Raw genomic sequence first — 21,936 nt, 5'->3', positions numbered from 1 at the left:
TTCTTTAAAAGAATGTTGTTTAATCTCTATATATTTGTGTTTTTCCCTGCTTTGTTTTTGCAGTTGATATCCAATAGCCTTGTGATCAGAAAATATGTTTGGTATGATTTCAATCTTCTTAAATTTGCTGAGGCTGATTTTATGTCCCACTATATGGTCTATCCTTGAGAATGTTCCGTGTACACTAGAAAAGAATGTATAGTCTGATGTTTTAGGATGAAGTGCTCTATATATGTCAATTATGTCCATTTCATCTAATGTGTCATTTAGGGCTGCTATTTTGTTATTTATTTTCTGTTTGGATGATCTATCCATAGCTGTCAATGATGTATTTAAGTCCCCTAGTATAATTGTGTTTTGGTCAATTTCTCCCTTTAGTTCTGTTAGTAGTTGCTTGGTATATTTCGGTGCTCCCTGATTGGGGGCATAAATATTGATGACTGTTATGTCTTCTTGTTGTATAGTCCCCTTTACCATTATGAAATGTCCATCTTTGTCTCTTATTATTTTTTTTCACCCTGAAGTCTGTTTCATCTGATATCATTATGGCTACACCTGATTTTCTCTGGGTACCATTTGCTTGGAGTGTCAATTTCCACCCTTTCACTTTGAGTCTATGCTTGTCCTTGTAGCTGAGATGTGTCTCTTGGAGACAGCATATGGTTGGGTTTAGTTTTTTGATCCAATCTGCTACTCTGTGCCTTTTTATTGGTGAGTTCAGTCCATTTATATTTAGTGTGATTATTGATATGTGAGGATTTCCTGTCATTCTACTTTAGTTTTCTGTAGGCTGTGTCTCCATTGTTTCTTTGACTTTTTGTTGTTGTCTATTATTTCTGTGTGGTGGTATTCTATGATATTTCCTTCTGTTTCTTCTTTTATTACAGTATGTGTTCCATTCTCGATTATTTTTGAGTGGTTACCCTTAAGTTTACGTAAAAGAAAGTTTGATATTTACAGTATTCCATTTTCTTTAGCACGCTTGCTTTCTTCATACCCATACTCCAGTTCAGGCCTTTACTCTCCCCCTTTTTATGTTTTGTTTGTCACAATTTTTCCCGTTGATGGTGGTCAAATAGCCTCCTTTAGTATTTCTTGTAGTGCAGGTTGTGTATTAGAAAATTCCCTCAGCTTCTGTATGTCTGTGAAGTTCTTTATTCCTTCTCATATCTAAAGGATATCTTTGCTGGATATATTATTCTTGGCTCATGATTTCTCTCTTTCAGAAGTTTCAATATTTGGTTCCACTCGCTCCTGGCTTGTAGAGTTTCTGCTGAAAAATCTAATGATAATCTAATGGGCTTTCCTTTGTGGGTTACCATCTTCTTTTCCCTGGCTTCCTTGAGGATTCTTTCTTTGTCGTTGATTTTAGACAGCTTCAATACAATGTGCCTTAGAGAAGGCCTGTTGGGATTGAAGTAATTAGGTGTTCTATTTGCTTCTTGGATTCGAGGATCCAGTTCTGTCCACAAGTTTGGGAAGTTCTCATCGACAATTTGTTTGAATATATTCTCTGTTTCCTTCTCTCTGTCTTCTCCTTCTGGTATGCCCATTATTCTTATATTGCTCTTTCTGATGGAGTCAGAAAGTTCTTGTAGAGTTCTTTCATTTCTTTTAAGTCTCAAGTCTTTTTCTTCTTCCATCCGTGTAATTTCCAGGTTTCTATCTTCGACGTCACTGATTCTTTCCTCCATCTGGTCAACTCTACTACCTAAGCTGGTTATTTCATTCTTAATTTCTTCTATTGAGTTCTTAATCTCCGGAAATTCTATTTGGTTCTTTTCTAAAATTTCAATCTCTTTAGTAAAATGCTCATGTTGTTCTTTGATTGTGTTTCTGAGTTCATTAAACTGACTTTCTGTGTTTTCATGCATCTTGTTGAGTTTTTTCAGAACTGCAATCTTTAATTCTCTGTCATTTAAGTCACGTATTTCCATATCTTTATGTTCCTTTTCTGGAGACTTTTCACTTTCTTTCTGAGCTGTCTTGTTGCCTTGGTTATTCATGGCAACTATTGGTTTATCATTTCTCTTCCTAGACATCTATAAGAGTGGGTTCTGCAACAGGTTGATAGGAAGAAGTTTTATTTTGGTTTCTTTTACGTTTTTTTAGTATGTTTTATTTTCTCTCTGACTGCAGCCTTTTTTCTCTCTGTCACATGGTAGTGGTATGCTTTCTCTGCATTATTACAGCTTCTCACACAATTGGGGAGATTCCCTGGGAGACAGGCTTCTCCTCTGTTAATAGTTACCCTGGTCACAGGGCACAGTGTCCATGTGGGTATGCAGAGAGTTTTTGAAGTTCCAAATCTCTTCGTGCACCAGAATCAGAGCCCGTATGTTTCAGCAGTTTTGTTGACTCCTGCAGGGATCTGCCCAGATAGGTGGGGCCAGGGGTGGGGTGAGTTGTGAGAGGTGGCCCAGAATAATGGCGATGACCACTAATACAGCCGGTCCTGCTTCCACAGCTCTCTCTCCTTTGCCACAACTGCTGTAGTTCTGGGATGCTGCGAGCTGGGAGCACTGAGCTAGCTCTTCGTCCTGAGCCTCCGTGGCTCTGTCACCGCACTTCTCCCTTCTGTCCTCCCCTGCTCATGCGATTCGCCCACCTTTAGGTGAATTCAGTAGTGGGCCTCTTCGTCTTGCCTGTCTGCTGTGCAGGGAGTCTTTTGTGAAGTTATTATTGTTCGATAAGTTGTAAATTGCACGGGAGCTTTACAGAGGCTCACCTCACGCCGCCAGTTTGATGACCAATCTCCGAAATTTGCATTGTTAACAATTTCCCAGGTGGTGTCCATATTGCTGGCCCTGGGAAAATACTGAGAACCACTGCTGTAGAAGAATGTTCCCTAAATTAATTATGGTGCTCTTTTCCTCTCTAAATGAAATTGTAGGACAAAGGACAAGGAAAAGCTTTACTCCCATTTTCATGTTCTTATGTACTGTTTGAATATTTATGATAGACATCTATTGCTCTTATAATTGTCTTAAAATTTCCAAAAATAAAACACATTGCTAATATTTGAAGCCCCCTTTATGTTCCTTTCAAATTGCCGCAACATTCTTATAGCAAAGATATTTACTCTCTTAAAATTTTTGTTATTCATTTCCTGACTTTTTAAAAGTAGTTATTACCTATACCTGCATCCCTAAACAATGCATTCTTTAATTTTGTCTAATTTTTAAACATTATGAAACATTGTTAAATAAGAAATAATTTTTAGATTTGCCTATTTTGGTGTGTATAGCTGTGATTTGTTCATTTTCATTCATTGCATGATATTCCCCCAATATATTTATACATATTCTAGGTACAGTCATATTATTTCCGTTTCCCCCTTACAAATGCTACTGCTATAAACATTCACGTGTATGCACGTTTGTATTCACTGGGTAAGGAATAGTACTAACTCACATTCCAAACAACAGTAGATGATATTTCACATTGTACCATATCTTCACCAATATTTGGTATTGACAGATTTTTTTTTTTTTTTTTGCATTTTGTTATTGTGAAGTGATATCTCGTTGTGGCTTTAATTTGCATCTCCATCATGTAAATTAGTTTCCAAAGGAACTAATTCCATGCCTCCATCAGACATGTGTAATATCAGAGCACAAGTGTTTAACTCCCTGACAAACCCCTGGGACACTCTTCACAAATACCCATAGGTGGGAAGAAATGAATCCTTTGTTTGCTGACCAAGGGCTTAATTAATTCAATTACATAATAATGATACTGACCATATGTCTGCATTTGGGAATTTTATTTTCACCTTCATTTTGATTATCACAAAAGGAGGTGCTTGATGTGGGTAAGACAAGTTTCCTTATCCCAACATCATAAAAGAAACTCTGGAAACTGAGTTTCACAAACTTTTCCAAATCACATCACTGGCTTTTGATAAAGCTGGAACCACAAAATAGTTAAAAGGCAAAACTAAAAGCAACCTTGAAATTTACTTCTTCCAACCCTTCACTTTCAAGTAGAAAAAAAAATAGAACATAACAGAGAAATTACTTTATTCAAGGCCATATAACTAGTTAGTAGCTGAGCTGAGAGTAGAATGCAAATCCAGTCATCTTTGCAGTATACTCTCATCCCTCTGAGAACAAGCCTGTCAAAGAGATTCAACATGGAAATCTCTCATATGGGGAGTTGGAGGTGGATAAGAAATTGGGCCTTAGGAACAGGAAGTTAGCCAGTATTGTTCAGGCTAAGAATGCCATGTCCTGTGGGACTTTTGGCATCAAGATATGTCTTAATGCTCCCATCTACAGCTGAGGAAATCAACGCCCAGGATTGTGCTGGGTTATGTTGGTCAGTGAAGGATTGCACTTTCTAATGGGGGCAGTCCCTAGCTATACAGTAACCTGCCAGCCACCAGTAACCTGCCAGCCACCTTGATATGGGCTTCCAGAAGTCATTGTTTTATAGCAGGCACCACTGAACTGGCTGTAAATACCTCAGATTGCCATGCTCTTAATTAGCCATGTATACTGGAAATCAATTAAGGATGGCATAAAAACCAATAGAAATAATGCAACTCTCATTAGGGATTTCTCATTTGTTGCATGATTGTGTCTGCTGGGTGAGTTCCCATTAACTCAAACTGGGTTTTTTACTTAAGCAATTACAGGAGAGTGCTAGGTTATCTTCCCATTTGACATTTATTGTATGTGGCATAAAGGTTAAAAACAATTACGTTCACTTGGAATATTTATTATCTTATGAGATTCAAGCAGGGCCATTATGATTGTTTTCTTTTTATCGGAGCTGGTCAAGGGGACTTTTTAACAAGCTTCAGCTAAATATTAAGTAAATTTCCCCTTCCCTGAACTCAGGGATAAACCTGGAAATAAACCTGGAAATACTGCACTGATACCCTGTGACTTGTTGTTTGTCATTTGCATACCATTGCTCCTATACATGCTTTGGGCCAGCTTCCATTGCCTGAAGGGTCATATAAGAATCCCAGGGAGGCACAATAAAATTAGTGGAAAGAATACTGGATTGGGAGATGGGGGGGGTCCTGGTTTTAAAACCCCACTCTCCCACCAGCTTCCTATATGACTTTACTACTCCATTCTTCCACTTGCTCAGGCCAAAATCCTTGGTTCCGCTCTTTCTCTTGTAACCTATATTCACTCCTTCAGAAAATCCTGTTTAGTAAAACCTTCAAAATAAACCCAAAATTAGATTACTTCTCATCTCTTTCACTACTACCAAAATAATCCAAGCAAGCATCTCTAGGCTGGATTACTAGCATAGCTTCCTTACTGGTTGTGTTATTCAGGGTTCTCCAAAAAAAAAAGAATAGGAATATATATATATATATATATATATATATATATATATATATATATCAGAAAAAGAAATTATATATATATACACATATATATGTTTGTGTATGTATATATATATATATATATATATATATATATATATATATATATATATATATATATCAGATTGAGACATATTTTTAAGTACTTTTTCATTTTTCCTAGGTTATTGAATTTGGTGGCATATAGTCAGTCCTTCATGGCATTCTCATAAAATCCTTTATATTTCTATGGTATTCTTCATAACTTCTCCTCTCTCATTTCTGATTTTATTAGTGTCTTTTCTTGTTTTTTCCTTAGTGAGTGAAGGCAGGGGTTTGTCAGTTTTATTATTTTTTTACTTGTTTTATTTATTTCTCAAAATAGTCTTAGATAGTAATTTTTTATTAAAATTTATGGGAGTAACAATGGTAAAAAAAAAACTACATAGGTGTGAAGTGTACAATTCTATAATATATCATTTATGTATTCACCACCCAGAGGCAGTTCTCCTATCACCATATAGTATTTGACCCCCTTTACACTCTTCTACCATCCCGTCTCCTCCCTTACTCTCTGGTAACCACTAAACTGCTGTCTGTGTCTGAGTTTTTGTTTTTTTGTTTCTTTTGTTCCATTGTCATCTTCAGTTTTATATTCCACAATGAGTGAAGTCATATGGTTCTTGACATTTTCTGTCTGACTTATTTCACTTAGCATGATAATCTGCAGTCAGTCCATGGTGTCACAAATAGCAGTGTTTCATCTTTTCTTATAGTAGGGCAGTGTTCTATTGTGTACATACACCACATCTTTTTTATCCAATCATCTATCAAAGGACACTTTGGGTGTTTCCATGTCTTGGCCACCATATATAATGCTGCAATGAACCAGCTCTTTATTGCATTAATTTTTCCTATTGTCTTTTTGTTCTCTATTTCATTTAACTCTGCTCTAATTTTTATTGTTTCTTTCCTTCTTCTGACTTTGGGTTTCATTTGTTTTTATTTTTCTAGTTCTTTAAGATGTAATGTCAGGGTGTTTATTTGGGATTTTTGTTGTTTTGTGACATAGGCCTTTAAGGATATAAATTCCCCTCTTAATATTGCTTTCACAGTGTTTCAATAATTTTGCTATTATATATTTTCATTTTCATTTGTTTCTCTGTATTTTTGACCTCCCTTCTTTTTTCTTTGACCCAGTTATTCTTTAGTAACATGTCATTTAATTTCCACATATTTTCGGTTTTTCCCACTTATTTTTGCAGTTGATATCCAATTCAAAACACTGTGGTCGGATATTATGCTTGGTGTGATTTCAATCTTCTTAAATTTGCTGGGGCTAGTTTTGATTCAGTGACTGCCAGGGTTCTTGTCTTATGGAGCCGAAGAATGGATACATGGACCAAGGAGAGGCAAAGAGTTGCACAGAAAGGTAGTTTATTATAGCGAGCAAAGAGTTACAACTCCCGAGTGGGAGGGTATCCCGGAAGCTGGGATGTCCACTAGCTAAGGCAAAAAGCTTGTGTTTATATACCTTTATTTCTACTTGGGAGAGGGATGTAGCCAGTACCTATGGATACAATATTTCCCAGACTCACTCTACTGCTCAGCTTGGGGAAGGTCTTTGAAACAAACTCATTTTTCCCAGAGTATAATTGATGATATTTTTGTCCTGGTACGATTGTCCTGTGTTCTGCTTTTGTTCTGTTTTTTGTTCAGTCTACCAAGGTGTCTCTAACTGCCTGATTTCATACTAACTAATCTGCCTCAATCACCTCTCTGAAGACGAAACCCAGACTACCACTAGGGAGTGGGGGCGGTAACCACTCCGGCTACTTCAGGCTGAGGAGGGGGGTAGAGGGACCAACAGCTAGGGCTTGTCCAGAAGTCTACCTGAAGGATCTAGGTAGATGAGTGATTTTTGATGGGGACAGTGTTGTTACACAGGCCATTGTGTCCACTGAAGTGATGGTCTGCAAACCAAGATACATTGTAGGCAACAGCATGAAGTAATCCCTATAATAATGAATAAAAGAAAAACTAGAGAAGCTTCCAACTAAGCTAGGAAGCCAGGAAGTAAGGAAGGATGAATCTACACTGAAAATTCCTGTCTGCTGTTTAATGTTGGAAACTATGTTATGAATTTGTTGAACTTTATTTTCAATTAGCTGAGAATTGTCAGAAAGGTTGAAACAGCATAATCCTTTAAAATTTTCACATCCTTGATTATGTTTAAGGAGTAGGTAGTTTATAGCAGCTCTGTTTTCGAGAACTGCTTCTCTGACCTGTCCTCTTTTTTTTTTTTTTTTTTTTTAAGATTTTATTGGGGAAGGGGAACAGGACTTTATTGGGGAACAGTGTGTACTTCCAGGCCTTTTTTCCAAGTCAAGTTGTTGTCCTTTCAATCTCAGTTGTGGAGGGTGCTGTTCAGCTTCAAGTTGTTGTCCTTTCAGTCTTAGTTGTGGAGGGCACAGCTCAGTTCCAGGTCCAGTTGCCGTTGCTAGTTGCAGGGGCACAGCCCACCACCCCTTGCGGGAGTCGAACCGGCAATCTTGTGGTTGAGAGGATGCGCTCCAACCAACTGAGCCATCTGGGAGCTCAGCGGCAGCTCAGCTCCAGGTGCTGTGTTCAATTTTACTTGCAGGGGGCACTGCCCACCATCCCTTGCAGGAGTCGAGGAATTGAACTGGCAACCTTGTGGTTGAGAGCCCACTGGCCCATGTGGGAATCAAACCGGCAGCCTTCAGAGCTAGGAGCATGGAGCTCTAACCGCCTGAGCCACCGGGCCGGCCCCTGACCTGTCCTAACTCTTGTTCCATGGCATGAAGTGCCTGTAAAGTAGCATTCAGCGTCTTTGCCATTGAGCAAGCTTTGTGTCTAATTTCTACATTTAGGGCAATGGTCATAGCAGGTACCACAAAAAGAGATAAGGATATATATTCAGCTGGGCTCAATAAATCTATATCACTGTTGTAGCTAAAATCTGAAGTAAACTCTCTGTGATGTTTGCCTTAATGGGGCTTTTGGGGAAAGAAAGCAGTTAATCGTCCAAGAGAGCACGGTCCCCCAGTATTGTAAGCTGGAACATAGAGTAGGCAACCTTTCCGCAAATGAGAAACCATCCAGCTGTCAATTTGATATGAACATTAGCATAACTCATAAAAATGGTGGAGCTACAATTTAAGCTCTAAGTGGTTGAAAGACTAAAACATTGTCTGGAGCAGCCACTAAAAACAACACATTGGTCAGCTGGAGTTACATTTCTTACCTGTAAAGAAAACATTCCTCCATCCTTTTGGGTTTTGGTGGGACCCCAATTGTAAATATCAGTGTAAGTTATGTGTTTATCAATAAATTGAAAGATGGTGCAATTTTTTATATGATTTAAAGGTGTGCAAACTCCTACTAAACAGGAGGTGAAAGTTGTACATAAGTTCCTCCTTCAAGACAGAAGCTACATACATTCGTTACATGTTTGGTTAAATAAATCCACACGATTTCATTTCTCTGGAATGTTATGGGGCTCTCTTGAGTCTCCTTTTGAAGTGTTGTCAAAAAGAGAAAGGCTAGATAATAAAACATGATGCATTAAATGGTAGTATTGTCAAGGTCAGAAAATCTCCAAAGGCCAATTAAAATATAGCTTAGGAATGCAACACAGAATACTCCAATTCCTAGACCTATCCAGGACAAGTAATGGCAGAAAGAAGGGGTCAAACCTAGGACAGCACATGTAAGTGAAACTGAAAAAAGAAGAACAAAACCACTAGCTCAAAAGATAAAATCTACAAATATACTTTTTTTGAAATCAAATTTGGTCATTGGAGCACTTATCTGTGTGGTGCACAGCCTCTAAAGGCTGACAGAAATATGTAGGACGTGTATCTTCCTCTTCTGACTATGGGAGTGAACTTGTCCAGGGCTTCGCTCGGGAGTGGTGTGTCCAGGAGTCAAATTCTGGGACTTTTACTGCTGAGGGGGTGGAGAGAATCACAGTGTAAGATCCTTTTCATACTGGATCTAGCGTTGGATACAGGGAGGGTAGAGATTTAATAAGAACTTCATCTCCTGGGTTAAATAGGGGTTTTTGATCCATTTGAGGCTGAGCCTCTGACGATTGTTGGATGGCTTGTTGAAACTGTGCCAGAGAAGTTACATGTTGCATTAGTTCTATAGTCTCATGCTCAATTAGAAATGTTTGGTTAAAAAAGGTCTACCATATAACATTTCAAAAGGGCTTAGGCCACAGTTAATTGGAGTATTTCGAATATGAAGGAGAGCTATGGTGAGTAAAGTTATCCAACTTTGACTAGTTTCTTGTGATAATTTTCTAAGATGTCTTTTGATGATGTCATTGGTCTTCTCTACCTTACCAGGAGATTGTGGTCTCCAAGAACAATGTAGATGATAGTCTATGTCCAGGGCCTTAGAAACACCCTCAGTGATTGAGGGTTTAAAATAAGGCCCATTGTCACTTTGAAGAGATTTGGGGAGGCCAAATCTAGGTATAATGTCCATAATTAGGGCCTTAACTAGCTCTATTGTCTTTTCTGTTCTACAAGGAAAGGCTTCAACCCAGTGGGTGACAGTGTCTACCCATACTAGGAGATACTTATATCCTTTGGCATTAGGCATATGGGTGAAGTCTAATTGCCAATCCTTTCCTGGGCATTTGCCTTGTCTCTGTATCCCTATGGGTGTCTGAGGGTGTCTGAGGGAGTTATTCTTATGGCAGACTTCACAGGTTGAAAGAATATGTTGAACAGTCCTATGAAGATCTTTTCCTGTGAATAATTTTTGAGCCATTTATAAAGTTTTTTCCCTTGCTAAGTGAAGGGTTTGGTGGAGAGTTTTCAAAACTTTCTATTGATTGGCAGCTGGGAGGTGTAAACGACCATCCTCTCCTTGTAACCAACCTGTGGGTTGGGCAGTGTAACCTCTGGTCATAGCCCAGTCTTGAGTATATTGGGGCTTAATTTGGGTTACAGTCCCATACCAAACTATGGGAGCTAGTATAGGGTTGAGACCCAGTTTGGCAGCATTTAAATTTTTTTTTCATTAGTTTCATGTGTACAAATCACTGTAATAATTAGACGTTTATCATTTATACCCCTTACAAAGTGATAACCCCCATCCCCCAATCTACTACCCTTCTTGGCAACATTTTTAGCTGCCAGATCTGTTAATCTGTTACCTTCAGAAATTTCATCACTCCCCTTTTGATGTCCTTTGCAGTGTTTTACTGCTATTTATTTCCAGAAAAGAATGCACTGCCTATAGCAGTCGGTTGATCTCCTGGTGATTTTTGATGGATGATCCATTGGCTGTTAGGAAACATTTTTCTTTCCAACTGCCGCCATGGGCATGTAACACCAAAAGATGCATATTTTGAATCAGTATATATATTGGCTCTCTTTTCCTTACTTAACTGTAATGTTCAGGTGAGAGCTCAGCCAGTTGTGCACTGGCACCAGAGGGGAGGCTTACAATTTCTAATATGTTATGTAAAGCAACAACAGCATATCCAGCTTTCTGGATGCCATTTTCTACAAAAGAGCTCCCATCAGTGAAGAACATCCAATCTCGGTTGCCAAGGGCTGTTTCTTGTAAATCTGCTCTAGCAGCGTAGGTTTGTAATAAAACTTGTTGGCAGTTATGAGTTAATCCTTCCTCTGTCTCACGAAGGAATGTAGCAGGATTAAGAGTGGAGCAATTCTATATCTGGGTTACAGGACCTTCTAATAAAAGAGCTTGATACCGTAGGTGGCAGCTATCTGTAAGCCAGTGGCTGTCATTAGCATTTAATAGTACTTGAATATGGTGAGGGGCATAAGTTAATAAGTTTTGTACCATTGTAAACTTGGTTGCCATGAGGTCCAGTTCCTTACTTAGATAGCCCACTGGTTGTTGTGAGGGTCCATTGGGCTGTGCTAGGACTCCTAAAGCCATTCTTTTTCTCTCTGCTACATATAAATGAAAAGATTTTCCTGTGGGCAGGCTTAAAGTCGGGGCACTTAACAGAGCCTGTTTTAAAAGGCTGAAAGCCTGTTCTGCCTCTGTGCTCCAAAGTAACAGGTGGGTATTTGCACTTTGAGTGTCTTTAATCAGTTGATAGAGAGAACAGGCCATTTCTCTTTAACTCGGGATCCATAGGCGGCAATAACCGGTGATGCCAAGGAAACCCCATAGTTGTTTAAAGGTCTTAGATAGGGGATATGTGGAGATGGGATGGATCCTGTCTTCTCCTAGAACCCTAGTTCCTTTAGAGATAATTATCCGAAGGTATTTGACAGAAGTCTCACACATGTGGGTCTTAGCCTAGGAAATCGTGCAGCCCTTAGAGGCAAAAAAAAAAAAAAATTATAAGAGCAGTGGTGCCTTGGCTGATGAGGTCTTCAGATGGAGCACACAATAGGAGATCATCAACATATTGTAAGAGTACAACTGTCATAAGAAAAGTCTGACAGGTCCTTAGAGAGGGCATGTCTAAAGAGGTGAGAACTAACTCTAAATCCCTGGGGGAGGACTGTCCAGGTGAGCTGTGAAGTTTGGCTTTCAGCGTCCTCAAAAGCAAAGAGACATTATGAGTCAGAGTGCATGGGTATGCAGAAGAAGGCATTCTTTAGATCAAAAATTGTTAACCATCTGGCAGTCTCAGATATTTGGGCTAGGAGTATGTAAGGATTTCGATCTATAAGGTGTATAGGAACAAGTGCCTCATTGATGGCTCGGAGGTGTTGAACTAGAATCCACTCCCCATTTGGTTTAGGAATTCCTAAGATGGGGTTATTGCAAGGACTACTGCATTCTCTAAGAAGGCCTTGTTTCGACGTCATCAAAATGGCAGCGTGAAGTGAGCCTCTGAAAAGCTCCCCTGGAATTTACAACTAATCCAACAACAATAACTCCACAAAGGACTCCCTGCACAGCAGACAGGCAACAAGAAGAGGCCCACTACTGAATTCACCTAAAGGTGGGCGAATTGCACGAGCGGGGGAGGACGGAAGGGAGAAGTGCAGTGACAGAGCCAAGCGGGCGCAGGACGCAGACCTAGTTCACTGCTCTGAGCTCGCTGCATCCCGGAACTACCGCAGCTGCAGGAGAGGGAAGAACTCGGACTGTTAGGGCTCCGCTTATGGCCCACAGGGCTGAGGGGGCAGTATATAACATGGCTGAACCCAACACTCACGGCAGAGACCTCAGAGAAAAGACTGAGGAAAGAAGGGAAAATGGTGGTTTAAGTCCTCACTGTTGAGCAGAGAACAGAAGCCTTAGGCACTGAGACAGGCCGCCCCCTACATACCCTCCCCAGAGCTCGCCTACCAAAACCTGCCTGGTGCTAGAAGTGGAATAGTAGCAGTGTCATATCAAAAGAACAGAATTTTTGCTGTTCTGAGAACTGTGTACTGGAGACACAGATTCGCAGCCCAACTAGTTCCAACAAAGGGGAGGGAGCTGGGAAGCAGGACCGACTGTGGTGGTGGTTGCCGCCATTGCTCTGGGTCACCTCTCACATCACTCCCCGACCCAGGCCCCACCAATCTGGGTGGATCCCTGCAGGAGTAAACAGAAATGCTGAAACATACAGACTCTAAATCTGGTGCAGGAAGAGCTTTGGAACTGCAAAAGCCCTCTGCATACCCACCAGGACACTCTGCCCTGTGACCCAGATGAACTATTAAAAAAGGACAAGCCCAACTCCCAGGGAATCCCCCCATTGTGTGAGAAGCTGGAATAGTGCAGAGAAAACATAGCAATACCATGTGAGAGAGAGAAAAAAAAGGCTGCAGTCGGAGAGAAAATAAAACATTCTACCAACAAGTACTGGAAAACAAAAGCAAGACCACTTCCTATTAACCTGTTGCAGAAGCGACTCCTATAGATGTCTAGGAAGAAAAATACTAAATCAAGAATTGCCATGAATAACCAAGGCAACAAGACAGCTCAGAAAGAAAGTGAAAAATCTCCAGAGAAGGCACTTAAAGATACAGAAATATGTGACTTACGTGACAGAGAATTCAAGATTGCAGTTCTGAAAAAACTCAACGAGATACAAGAAAACACAGAAAGGCAGTTTAATGAACTCAGAAACACAATCAAAGAACAACATGAGCATTTTACGAAAGAGATTGAAATTTCAAAAAGAACCAAATAGAATTTCTGGAGATTAAGAACTCAATAGAAGAAATTAAGAATGAAATAACCAGCTTAGGTAGTAGAGTTGACCAGATGGAGGAAAGAATCAGTGACATCGAAGATAGAAACCTGGAAATGACACAGATGGAAGAAGAAAGAGACTTGAGACTTAAAAGAAATGAAAGAACTCTACAAGAACTTTCTGACTCCATCAGAAAGAGCAATAAAAGAATAATGGGCATACCAGAAGGAGAAGAAAGAGAGAAGGGAACAGAGAATATATTCAAACAAATTGTCTATGAGAACTTCCCAAACTTGCGGACAGAACTGGACCCTCGAATCCAAAAAGCAAATAGAACACCTAATTACCTCAATCCCAACAGGCCGTCTCCAAGGCACATTGTATTGAAGCTGTCTAAAATCAACGACAAAGAAAGAATCCTCAAGGCAGCCAGGGAAAAGAAGACGGTAACTTACAAAGGAAAGCCCATTAGATTACCATCAGATTTTTCAGCAGAAACTCTACAAGCCAGGAGGGAGTGGAAACAAATATTCAAACTACTGAAAGAGAGAAATTATGAGCCAAGAATAATATATCCAGCAGAGATATCCTTTAGATATGAAGGAGGAATAAAGACCTTTCCAGACATACAGAAGCTGAGGGAATTTTCTAATACACGACCTGCACTACAAGAAATACTAAAGGAGGCTATTTGACCACCATCAACAGGGACAATTTGTGGCAACCAAAACATAAAAAGGGTGAGAGTAAAGACCTGAACAGGAATATGGGAATGGAGAAAATAAGCGTGCTGAAGAAAATGGAATACTGTAATATCAAACTTTCTTTTACATAAACTTAAGGGTAACCATTAAAAAAAATCCAGAACTCAAATATATATTGTATGTAATAAAAGAAGAAACAGAGGGAAACATCTTAGAATACCACCACACAGAAATAATAAACAACAACAAAAAGGCCAAAAAACAACGGAGACACAGCCTTACCAGAAAACTAAAGACAGAATGACAGGAAATCCTCACATATCAATAATCACCCTAAATGTAAATGGACTGAACTCAACAATAAAAAGGCACAGAGTAGCAGATTGATCAAAAAACTAAACCCAACCACATGCTGTCTCCAAGAGACACATCTCAGCTACAAGGACAAGCATAGACTCAAAGTGAAAGGGTGGAAATTGACACTCCAAGCAAATGGTACCCAGAGAAAATCAGGTGTAGCCATAATGATATCAGATGAAACAGACTTCAAGGTGAAAAAGATAACAAGAGACAAAGATGGACATTTCATAATGGTGAAGGGGACTGTACAACAAGAAGACATAACAGTCATGAATATTTATGCCCCCAATCAGGGAGCACCGAAATACACCAAGCAACTACTAACAGAAGTAAACGGAGAAATTGACCAACACCCAAATATCCTAGGGGAATTAAATACATCATTGACAGCTATGGATAGATCATCCAAACAGAAAATAAATAACGAAATAGCAGCCCTAAATGACACATTAGATGAAATGGACATAATTGACATATATAGAGCACTTCATCCTAAAACATCAGGCTATACATTCTTTTCTAGTGTACATGGAACATTCTCAAGGATAGACCATATATTGGGACATAAAATCAGCCTCAGCAAATTTAAGAAGATTGAAATCATACCACGCATATTCTGGGATCACAAGGCTTTAAAATTGCATATCAAATGCATAAATAAAGCAGGAAAATACACAAATACATGGAGATTAAACAATGTACTTTTAAAGAACAATGGGTGGGGGGTGGGAGATGATGGTAAGGGGGATTGAATATATGGTGATGGAAGGAGAACTGACTCTGGGTGATGAACACACAATGGGATTTATAGATGATGTAATACAGAATTGTACAACTGAAATCTATGTAATTTTACTAACAATTGTCACCCCAATAAATTTAATTAAAAAAAAGAACAATGGGTCAAAGAAGAAATTAGAGTAGAGATCAAAATATATGTAGAAACAAATGACAATTAAAATACATCCTACCGAAATTTATGGGATGCAGCGAAAACAATTTTAAGAGGGAAATTTATATCATTAAAGGCCTATCTCAAGAAACAAGAAAAACCCCAAATAAACAACCTCATGTTACACCTTAAAGAACTAGAAAAAGAAGAACAAGTGAAACCCAAGGTCAGCAGAAGAAAGGAAATAACAAAAATCAGAGCAGAACTAAATGAAATAGAGAACAAAAAGACAATAGAAAAATTAATGTGACAAAGAGCTGGTTCTTTGAAAAGATTAACAAAATTGACAAACCCTTGGCTAGACTCACTAAGATAAAAAGAGAGAAGACACTAATTAACAAAATCAGAAATGAAAAAGGGGAAGTTATCACAGACACCACAGAAATACAAAGGATCATCCAAGAATACTATGAAGGACTATATGCCACCAAATTCAATAACCTAGAAGAAATGGACAAGTTCTTAGAAACATATAGCCTTCCAAGGCTGAACCATGAAGAACTGGAAAATCTAAACAGACCGATCACCAGTAACGAAATTGAATCAGTCATCCAAAACCTTCCCAAAAGCAAAAGTCCGGGACCAGATGGCTTCACTAGTGAATTCTACCAAACCTTCAAAGAGGATCTAATACCAATCCTGCTCAAACTCTTCCAAAAAATTGAAGAAGAGACAGTACTCCCTAACTCATTTTATGAGGCCAACGTTACCCTGATACCAAAACCTGGTAATGACAACACAAATAAAGAAAACTACAGACCAATATCTCTGATGAATAGAGATGCAAAAATACTAAACAAAATTCTAGCAAATCGAATAAAACAGTGCATTAAAAAGATTATTCATCACGACCAAGTGGGGTTCATCGCAGGGGTACAAGGATGGTTAAACATCTGCAAATGTATCAATGTGATACATCACATAATCAAAATAAAGGACAAAAATGATATGATTATATCAATTGATGCAGAAAAAGCATTTGAGAAGATACATCAATTTATGATGAAAACACTCTAATAAAATAGGTATAGAAAGAAAATACCTTAATATAATAAAGGCCATATATGACAAGCCCTCAGCTACTCTTATAATTAATGGTGAAAAACTGAAGCCTTTTGCTCTCCGTTCAGGAACACGACACGGCTGTACCTATCACCTCTGCTTTTCAACATAGTGTTGGAAGGCCTTGCCAGAGCAATCAGGGAAGAAAAAGAAATAAAAGGCATCCAAATTGGGAATGAAGAATTTAAATTATCACTCTTTGCAGATGACATGATGCTATATATAGAAAGCCCTAAAGACTCCACCAAAGTCTGTTAGAAACAATCAATGAATACAGTGAAGTTGCTGGCTACAAAATCAACGTACAAAAGTCCATTGTATTCCTGTATATGAACAACGAAATCTCATAAAAAGAAATACACACAAAAAAATTCCTTTTGCAATTGCAACAAAAAGAATAAAATACCTAGGAATAAACTTAACCAAGGATGTGAAGGACCTATATGCTGAAAGTATAAGACAATTTTTAAATTTATTTTTTAAATTTATTGGGGTGACAATTGTTAGTAAAATTACACAGATTTCAGGTGTACAATTCTGTATTACATCATCTATAAATCCCATGTGTGTTCACCACCCAGAGTCAGTTCTCCTTCCATCACCATATATTTGATCACTGTTACCCTCATCACACACCCCCCACCCTCCTTACCCTCTGGTAACCACTAAACTATTGTCTGTGTCTATGACATTTTTGAAAGAAATAGAAGAGACGCAAAGAAATGGAAAGACATTCTGTGCTCATGGATTGGAAGAATCAACATAGTTAAATTGGCCATATTACCCAAAGCAATATGCAGATTTAATAAAATCCCCATCAAAATCCCAATGGCATTTTTTAAAGAAATAGAACAAAAAATCATCAGATTTGTTTGGAAACACAAAAGACCCCAAATAGCAAAAGCAATCTGAAGAAAAAAGAACAAAACTGGAGGTATCACACTCCCTGACTTTATCTTGTACTACAGGGCTACAATCATCAAAATAGTATGGTATTGACAGAAAAACAGACACTTAGACCAATGGAGTAGAATTGAAAACCCAGAAATAAAACCACATAAATATGGACAGATAATTTTTGACAAAGAAGCTAAAAACACACAATGGAGGAAAGACAGGTTCTTCAATAAATGGTGCTGGGAGAATTGGATAGCCACGTGCAAAAGAATGAAACTGGACTGTTTTCTGTCACCGTGTATCAAAATTAATTCAAAATGAATCAAGGATTTAAGCATACGACCTGACACAATAAACTGCATAGAAGAAAACATAGGTACTAAACTTATGGACCTTGGGTTCAAAGAGCACTTTATGAATTTGACTCCAAAGGCAATGGAAGTAAAAGCTAAAATAAATGAATGGGACTATATGAAACTTAAAAGATTCTTCACAGCAAAAGAAACCATCGACAAAATAAAGAGGCCACCAACTGAATTGGAGAAGATTTTTGCTAATAGTGCCTCTGATAAGGGGTAATATCCAAAATATACAAGGAACTCATGCAACTCAACAACAAAAACACAAATAACCCAATTGACAAACAGGCAGAGGATCTGAAGAGACATTTCTCCAAAGAGGACATACAAATGGCAAATAGACTTATGAAAAAATGCTGAACATCACTAATCATCAGAGAAATGCAAATCAAAACCACAATGAGATATCACCTCACCCCAGTCAGAATGGCTATCATCAAAAAGACAAATAGTAGCAAGTGTTGGAGAGGCTGTGGAGAAAAAGGAACCCTCATACACTGTTGGTGAGAATGCAGATTGGTGCAGCAGCTGTGGAAGGCAGTGTGGAGGTTCCTCAAAAAATTACAAATAGAATTACCATATGACTCAGCAATCCCTCTCCTGGGTATCTACCCAAAATATCTGAAAGCATTTATACATAAAGACATGTGTGCTCCAATGTTCATTGCAGCTTTGTTTACGGTGGCCAAGACATGGAAACAACCAAACCTTCGATAAATGAATGGATAAAGAAGTTGTGGTATATATGCACAATGGAATACTATTCATCAGTAAGAAAAGATGATATAGGAACATTTGCGACAACATGGATGGATCTTGAGAGTGTAATGTTGAGCGAAATAAGTCAGACAGAAAAAGCAGAGAACCATGTGATTTCACTGATATGTGGTATATACACCAAAAACAACAAAAGAACAAGACAAACAAATGAGAAACAAAAACTCATAGACACAGATAATAGTTTAGTGGTTACCAGAGTGTAAGGGGAGTGGGGGTGGGAGATGAGGGTAAGGGGGATCGAATATATGGTGATGGAAGGAGAACTGACTCTGGGTAGTGAACACACAATGGGATTTTTAGATGATGTAATACAGAATTGTACACCTGTAATCTATGTAATTTTACTATCAATTGTCATCCCAATAAATTAAAAAAAAAGCAAATTTCAATCCTTACCCAAGATCTACTGATTTAGAATCTATATAGGTAAAGCTTTGGTAATTGTGTTTTAACATCCCTTTAGGTGGTTATCAAGTCCAGTTGAATATTAATAGAATTACCAGAGGAAGTTTGAAAAAATACCAGAGCCCAGGTCTTATATCCAGAGATTATTTTCAAGCTCCTCTAGTAATTGTAATGTGCCGAAAAGGGTCAGAATCATTGGGCTAGGCTTTGTACACTACATATAATATATATATATATATATATATATATATATATATAATTTGATCAAAGCTTTCTATACTACACATACCACAATGTATTATGCGCATGCATATGTTGTGTAGCAAGCCTAGGCCAATAACTGTTACCCCTGTCTACATATTATAATTATATGTTATAATCATATGTATGAATATAAGAGTTTTTTGCCTCTTCCACTTTTCACTAATAATATGTCAATGAATGTAAATCTGTTTCGTTTTTTAGAGCAGTGTTTCTTAACCAGGGTTGATTTTGTTTCATAGGGGACATTTGGCAATATCTGGAGACTTTTTTGTTTTTGTCATACGTGGGGGAGGTGTTACTGACATCTCCTAGGAAGAGAATAGGGATGCCGCTAAATATCCTGCAATGTACTTGGCAGCTTCCGAAAACAGTGAATTATCTGATCCCAAATGTCAATAGTGCTGAGGCTGATATGACTCCAGCTGGCTTGGAATTAGACAGGACTCTGACACTGTGACTTTGAGCTATTGATTCAAAGGGAATATGACAAATTATTCCATAGCAAATGGAATGAGAAAATTTTCAGTTTGAGTCCTATTGGTAGATTGGAAACAAGCTCTGGCTGAAACTTTAGCCACACATATTTCAAGTAGATAAAGCCATGGAACTTGACATTTTGAAGGCTTTGTCTAGGGTGTTCTTGTTCTTTTTGCTTTCTTCTCTATTTTTCTAAGAAGATGTTTAGTATCTTGCAGATACTCTCCTCTCTCTCATCTGGTAACAGGAATATCCATGCCATGCTAGTAAATGTAGAGCCCTTAAAAGCTATTATAATAATTTCTCAACCGTGGTCTCTACTTTCTTCTTTATGTGTTTCTGATTTTTATCTTTTCACCTCTGTGTTAACTATCTCCTTTCTTCTTCCTACATCCTTTAAGACTTTATTGCTTCTTGAAGCACGTCTATTCTTTGCTTTCCCCAGGCTTTGAATGTAGTAAGTCTCTCATAACAGGCAGTATTTGAGCATTTATTCATTCATTTCCCAAATATTGTCTGAGTGCCTAATATAAGTCAGGTCCTGTTGCCAAGGGGCAGTGTATGGTTCCTGCTGAGTGTAATCAGTATAGGAGGAAGACCAACACCTAAGAAAATATAGCTGATTTATTAAACAATTTGAATTCAGTGGAGTACAAATATAAACAGCTTTACTTTTCCTTAATAACTTCCTTCAATTATTCGTTGTTGAACTTCCACTTCTGTTCTCCTTTAACATCTTAGATATGTCCTACATTTTTATCACTACCTTCCATTGATTAAATTACAGTCCACCAACCAGAATGTCTAAGGACAAAAAACCCTGACAATACCAAGTATTGGTTAAGATTTGGAGTAAGTGGAATGCATCTACATTGCTGGTATGAGTGTAAATTGGTGCAACCATTTTGGAAAACTTTTGGCAGTAACTACTAATTTGAATGTATGCTATCTTATGACCCAACATTTCTATTCCTAGGTACATATACAACAGAAAAGTAAACATATTTTACCAAACGTTATGTTGTTCACATCAGCACTATGCATAATAATAAAAACCTGAAAATTTTTCAAATATACAGGCATATCTCATTTTAATTGTGATTTACTTTATTGCACATCAGAGATATTGCATTTTTAACACTTTGAAGGTTTGCGGCAACCCTGTGTTGAGCAAATATATTGGTGTCATTTCTCCAACAGCATTTGCTCACTGCATGTCTCTGTGTCACATTTTGGTAATTCTCATAATATTTAAAGCTTTTTCATTATTATTATTATTATTATTATTATTATTATTATTATTATATGCATTATGCTGATATGTGATCATGATCTTTGATGTTACTATTTTAATTGTTTTGGGGCACCATGAGCTGTGCCCATATACCACAGTGAACTTAATAAATGCTGTGTGTGTTCTAACTGCTCTACCAACTGGCCATTCCCCATCTCTTTCCCTTTCCACAGGCTTTCCTATTCCCTAAGACAGAAAAATATTGAAATTAGGCTAATTAATAACCCTACAATGGCCTCTAATTTTTCAAGTAAAAGGAGAAGTCACATTTCTCTCACATTAAATCAAAAGCTAGAAATAATTAAGCTTACTCAGGAAGGCATGTTGAAAGCCAAGATAGGCCAAAAGTTAGGTCTCTTGTGCCAAACAGTGAGCCAAGTTGTGAATGCAAAGGAAAATTAAAAGTGTTACTGCAGTGAACACATGAATGATAAAGAAAAACAGCCTTATGCTGTTATGGAGAAAATTTTAGTGGTCTGGATCAGCCACATTTCCTTAAGCCTGGACTAATCCAGAGCAAGGACTAAATCTCTTCAGTTTTATGAAGGCTGAGAGAGGTGAGGAAATTGCATAAGAAACATTTGAAGACAGAAGAGGTAGTAAGTTCATGAGATTTAAAGAAAAAAGCATCAGCATAACATAAAAGTGCAAAGTGAAGCAGTAAGTACTGATATAGAAGCTACAGCAAGTTATCCAGAAGATCCAGCTAAGATAATTAATGAAGGTGGCTACAGTAAACAACAGATTTGCAATGCAGAAAAAAACAGCTTAATATTAGAAGAAGATACCATCTAGGACTTTCATAGCTAGACAGGAATCGATGCCAGCCTTTAAAGCTTCAAAAGCCAATTCTGGTCAAGTTGGCAGAGTATGTAAATGCTGTGCTTGCCTCCTCTCA

Source organism: Rhinolophus sinicus, chromosome X (genome assembly GCF_036562045.2).
Source record: "Rhinolophus sinicus isolate RSC01 chromosome X, ASM3656204v1, whole genome shotgun sequence".
Classification (NCBI taxonomy): domain Eukaryota; kingdom Metazoa; phylum Chordata; class Mammalia; order Chiroptera; family Rhinolophidae; genus Rhinolophus; species Rhinolophus sinicus.
This window is presented reverse-complemented; position numbering follows the sequence as displayed.